We start from the raw sequence: 6,322 nt of genomic DNA, 5'->3' as shown, positions 1-6,322 counted from the left end.
TTTTTAATACGTATTTTCATCAATTACATTACCAATGCTATCCCAAAAGTCCCCCATACCCTCCCCCCCAACTCCCCTACCCACCCATTCCCACTTTTTGGCCCTGGCGTTCCCCAGTACTGGGGCATATAAAGTTTGCAAGTCCAATGGGCCTCTCTTTCCAGTGATGGCCTACCAGGCCATCTTTTGATACATATGCAGCTAGAGTCAAGAGTTCCAGGGTACTGGTTACTTCATAATGTTGTTGCACCTACAGGGTTGCAGATCTCTTTAGTTCCTTGGATACTTTCTCTAGCTCCTCCATTGGGGGCCCTGTGATCCATCCAATAGTGGACTGTGAGCAGCCACTTATGTGTTTGCTAGGCCCTGGCCTAATCTCACAAGAGACAGCTATATCAGGGTCCTTTCAGCAAACGCTTGCTAGTGTATGCAATGGTGTCATCGTTTGGAGGCTAATTATGGGATGGATCCCTGGATATGGCAGTCTCTAGGTGGTCCATCCTTTTGTCTCAGCTCTAAGCTTTTTCTCTGTAACTCCTTCCATGGGTGATTGTTTCCAATTCTAAGAAGGGGCAAAGTGTGCACACTTTGGTCTTTGTTCTTCAGTTTCATGTGTTTTACAAATTATCTCTTATATCTCCGGTATACTAAGTTTCTGGGCTAATATCCACTTATCAGTGAGTACATATCATGTGAGTTCTTTTGTGATTGGGTTACCTCACTCAGGACGATGCCCTCCAGGTCCAACCATTTGCCTAGGAATTTCATAAATTCACTCTTTTTAATAGTTGAGTAGTATTCCATTGTGTAAATGTAAAACATTTTTTGTATCCATTTATTTGCTGAGGGACATCTGGGTTCTTTCCAGCTTCTGGCTATTATAAATAGGGCTGCTATGAACATAGTGGAGCATGTGTCCTTTTTACCGGTTGGGACATCTTCTGGATATATGCCCAGGAGAGGTATTGCTGGATCCTCCGGTAGTACTATGTCCAATTTTCTGAGGAACAGCCAGACTGATTTCCAGAATGGTTGTACAAGCTTGCATTCCCACCAACAATGGAGGAGTGTTCCTCTTTCTCCACATCCTCGCCAGCATCTGCTGTCACCTGAATTTTTGATCTTAGCCATTCTGACTGGTGTGAGGTGGAATCTCAGGGTTGTTTTGATTTTCATTTCTCTGATGATTAAGGACTGAGCATTTTTTCAGGTGCTTCTCTGCCATTCGGTACTCCTCAGGTGAGAATTCTTTGTTTAGCTCTGAGCACCATTTTTCATGGGGTTATTTGATTTTCTGGAGTCCACCTTCTTGAGTTCTTTATATATATTTGATATTAGTCCCCTATCTGATTTAGGATAGGTAAGATCCTTTCCAAATCTGTTGGTGGCCTTTTTGCGGGTGTCCGGAGACTCCATGGGCAAGGCACCCCGGTACTGGAGTGGACCGGAAGGGATTTGTGCCCCTGATCAGGCCGGGTTATCTGCTTTCCTAGTTAATGCAGTCTCAGGTCCCGAGAGATTGGATAAAAAATATGGAACACTTCACGAATTTGCGTGTCATCCTTGTGCAGGGGCCATGCTAATCTTCTCTGTTTGGTTCCAATTTTAGTATATGTGCTGCAGAAGCGAGCACCAGGTTTGAGTTTTTAAGACAAGGTTTGCCCTTGAATTTATTCCATAGTCAAGGAAAACCTTGAAATTCTGATCCTTTTGCCTCCACCTACCAAGTGCTGGGATAACAGGTATATGCCACCGTGTTTAATTTATGTGTGCCGGGGTTTGAACGCAGAGTTTCATGCATGCTAGGTAAGCATACTACCCATAGAGATATCTCCTGCCCAGAAAGCCATCTTCTTAAGTGGCACCAAGTAGGTGAAGGCACATGTCCAGAACAGAGTGAGCCTTGGGCTTCGCAAGCCCTCTCAGTACTGAGCCTGGACCTGCAGCCTCCCTTCAGTCTTGGTCTTTAGAGAGCCTCTGTGAGGGGGGTAGGGTTAGCAAATCCCTAGGAATCCTGCACCTGCCCAAACCATACTACCAGGTCATCTTTGACTTGGTTCCTCTGGTTTCTCAGTATAATCAGATGTTCTTGCATAAATGAGACATGCTTGTGACCTCCAGGCTCCTTGGAGACAACAGCTCCTGAGTGTGTGAGTATACTAACCATGATGTTCCTTTGGACATGCAGACACAGGGCCAGAGGAAACCTGCTTCTGGCATAGAGAAGTTTCAAAGCCTGAATAACAAGGTGACCAGTGAGCTAGAGAGCAGGTTATGAAGGGTGAGACAGGGTTTCTTATAGATCTGTCCTAGCTTGACTTTCAGCATCACACAGACACACACACACACACACAGGACAGAGAGAGAGAGAAACAGAGACAGAGAGACAGAGAGAGACAGGGTAAGAGACACATAGAGAGACAGAGGCAGCTAGGGTTCCTTTATCACAAGCCATCCTTGGGATGAGGCATCCTATCTGTCCCTTAGCTCATATGTGTCCAAGGTCAGCAGTCAGATCACAGCAGAACCACAGCATCCACAGGCAGTATCTGGGATCAAACTGTGTTCATCTGTGAACATAACACTCTCTGAAGATGAGTTCTGGGCCAGGATGGGTTGAAACAACTCTGGGGTTCTGATAGGGGCCTATAGCTTTCTGACTTGTGAGGCAGGTTTGATCTCATCAGGCAAAGACCTGCCATTCCTTTTTGTCTGCACACCCAAGAGTCCACAGGTTATGCTAAACCCTGAAAAATCATCAGACAAGTAGACTGTGAAAAGGTGCTGAAGAGAGGGCAGAAATAGGGGCAAATCACAGCCACCCCTGTTCATTTAAGAAAGACCTATGAGTTTCCTGTTATCTAAGAAGCTCAGCAAGCTCAAAGCTGGGTCACCCACACAACAAAACAGAGAGGTTGATGCTAGCCCTTTTCAGAATCCTTCAGAGCACCACATGCCTTATTCCCAGCCTAAGGGGTCATCAGTACTTCTAATAGTGTAAATGTAACAAAAAGTCACTAGATTAAACAAGAACTCCATATGTTTTCAGAAAATATTCACCACCTAGAATCATAACTCATAAGGTCACACGAGGATAGGAAGGCAAGAGAACTGGGTAAGAGGAGTCAGGGGACAGATGGGGAAATGAAGCAGGACAAAGAGATGAGGAGAGGGAAGATCTGGCAAATATACAGACAGACAGACAGACAGACAGACAGACAGACAGACAGGCAGGCAGACAGACAAGAGGGAGGGGCTTTTCAAGGGCAAAAATGACCACATGCTGTGCTAATGTGACCATGTCCCTTTACTCTTGATTCCAAAGTCAGCTTCCAGTCCCTTGTGCCTTCCAGAGGAGGAGAAGCAAGAAGGTGTCTGCAAATGCTAACCAATGTGAGAGGGCAATCTTAGAATCCTCAGACTGGGATTTGGTCAGGCTTTGCCTTCAGGTGTTGTGTCCCACCCCAGTGATCCCACTGTGGCTCAGTCTCTTCCCTGGACCCACTGTTGTCTGAACCCCCCTCTCCTCTGCCTGCAGGAGGAGTCCACAGAGATAACAGCACTTAATTGTTATCTGTGCTCATGATGTCCCTCAGGGACCTCTGGGAGTCTTCCTCTACTAATTTCTGCTCAGGGTCATTATCAGAGAGTTCATACATATGGATTCTTCCATCTCAGGAACTTGTCCTCAGGAACTTTTCACCCCTTGATCTTCTCCTTCAGGGGTTCCTCCATCTCAGGGAAGATCCTGCAACTGTGTGCACAGATTGCCATGTTAACTGGGATTAGCAATGAAGTTCAGGATGATTCTACTCACTTAGGTTTTTGGAAAGACTAAGGAGGTACCAATTCTCTACTGCAAAACTCCACTCTGCAGCAGTCACCAAGCAAAAAGTCCCAGACCCAAATGGGGACATCATCATGGGGAAGTTGCTGACCAGGCCCATGGGGGTTACCTTGGGTCCCAAATAACAGTAATTGATCCACAACCTCAAAGAACAGCTACTAAGGCCTGCAGCTCCCCATGATTCACATTCACTTGGTGATCTAAGACCATTGACATCTTCCATCCTGTGTGATCATGATTGGAGGACTCTGAGGCTCATTAAGACAGTTTCTGATGCCCACTGCAATCAGTGTTACTCTACAGGGTCCTGCTTCCCCACTACATAGAGAGGATGGACATATTCATCCTCTTCTTTCATTACCGAGAGCATTAAGCATTCCTTTGGAGTAGTATCTACACTTTTAAGATTTATTTTCTTTTCAAAATACTTGTATTTTGAAATACAAGTATACTTGTGTATATCTGTATGTGGATATATACTTAGGAGAACAAGTGCCCTTGGAGTCCAGCAAGCACAGGCTCCCCAGAGCTGGAGATACAGGTATCTGAGAGGTGCCCAGTGTGCATGCTGGGAACTAAACTCACTTCCTCCACCAACCCAGTAAGTGTTCCTAACCACTTAAAGCATCTCTCCAGCCCCAAAACATAAACCCTTTGATGAGAATTGTTTGTGACTGACAAAGTCTAGAGTCATTCACTGTACGAGCTCTGTGGAGACTGGTCACACAATTGCTTGCTATGCTGTACAACATGTAGCTACAGCTTCTTCACAGTCATTCTATCCCTTCAACACACACACACACACACACACACACACACACACACTCACACACACACACACACACACACACACACACACACACACACACACCACAGAAAAAGAAATAGAAAGAGAGAGGGAGAGAGACTTCAGAATACAGATTTCCACCCACTGCTATAGACCTGTACAATGCTAATTTGTGTTTACTAAGACATCTTTGGAGAAATTGAAGAGCCCCTCCCCAAGAGACCATATTATCTAAAGAGGCACTTAACTTCTAAATCATTTGGCCATTAAGAGTGAGTTAGAACATTGTGGATTCACAGCCCAAGTGGCATGTGAGAAATGAAGGACACACCTTGTGCTCACTTAGTCAGTTAACTATGCTACTTAGAAACTCATCCTCACAGGAGGGCTGCAGCTCCACACAAACTTGCTGACTCGGTCTGCATGTCTGATGGTATCCTGTGTTTCCAATGGTGGTCGGCCTGTCTGATGGCATCCTGCATATCTGACTATGTTCTTCCTTTTTGTCTCTTTACGCTTGTTTCGTTTCCTTTTTGCTCTCCTCATTTTTCTTCACATCCTAAAGACTGAGGTTACTGAGCCTGACCTGCCTCCCTGACCCTTGAACACACACTGAAGTAGAGATAGGAAGGAAAAACAACAGAACCATGGGCTCTGGCAGATATGGGCTCTAGCCTTCTTCTGAGTTTCACTGTTCTCGTAAGATGGGAGCCAAGCCTCACTTCTCTGACGTCACTGTAAGAATAACCCAACTGAGATGAAAGAATGGGTGACAACGTTAATGTTTTTATAAGACATTCAAAACTATTTGAAAAAGTTGGGCAAAGTTGAGCTCAGGTTCCTAGAATCAGAAAAAAGACAAATAATTAGAGTAACAAAAGCTCACATTCCAACTCAGCACTCCCATGTTGTAGTTCCCAGTGAGCCTCACTTAGTAAGAACAGCTGAATAACACGGTCTATCTAATATGATCCTTCTAGGCTGGAAATGTCATGCAAAACAGCAGAGACTATCACCAACCTACTTCAATAGCATTTCCTAAAACTCCACTACTCAGAGCCGGATACCCACTGCTATGCTCCTCCAGAAGCTCAGGAGGCTCTACTGGCAGCTAATGCTTTGTCAGATGTCAGGTGCTCATGATGACATTGAGTGTCAGGATGATGGTCACAGCTCAGCTGTCAATGGGCCAGCATACCAAGGCAGAGTGGCTCTTGGAGTTCACATACTCAGGGTGGAGGGGACATGTATATCCTTTGTGTATGTCCAGTGTTAGGTAATTAACCCACAGAGCAATTCTTATGCAATGCCTTATTGTTCTTTTTTTTTTTTTTTTTTTTTTTTTAATATTTTTATTACATAATTTCCTCAATTACATTTCCAATACTATCCCAAAAGTCCCCCATAGCGCCCCCCACTTCCCTACCCACCCATTCCCATTCTTTTGGCCCTGGCATTCCCCTATATTGGGGCATATAAAGTTTGCAAGTCCAATGGGCCTCTCTTTCCATTGATGGCCCACTAGGCCATCTTTCGATACATATGCAGCTAGAGACAAGAGCTCCAGGGTTCCGGTTAGTACATCATGTTGTTCCAACAATAGGGTTGCAGATCCCTTTAGCTCCTTGGGTACTTTCTCTAGCTTCTCCATTGGGAGCCCTGTGATACATCCAATAGCTGACTGTGAA

At 45.1% G+C, this 6,322-nt stretch overlaps 1 non-coding gene across 1 annotated transcript; it reads right to left on the bottom strand.

The window, feature by feature from the left end:
* Window positions 1-1,526: 1,526 nt before the first annotated feature.
* Window positions 1,527-1,633, bottom strand: LOC115031263 (U6 spliceosomal RNA). Its single transcript, XR_003836862.1, has one exon. It is a non-coding gene; the product is annotated as a U6 spliceosomal RNA (small nuclear RNA).
* Window positions 1,634-6,322: the final 4,689 nt, after the last annotated feature.

The sequence above is a fragment of the Mus caroli genome, unplaced genomic scaffold (genome assembly GCF_978045245.1).
Source record: "Mus caroli unplaced genomic scaffold, Mus_caroli_1 scaffold_4, whole genome shotgun sequence".
Taxonomy (NCBI): Eukaryota; Metazoa; Chordata; class Mammalia; order Rodentia; family Muridae; genus Mus; species Mus caroli.
The sequence above is the reverse complement of the archived record's forward strand: the minus strand, read 5'-3'. Positions and strand labels throughout refer to the sequence as shown.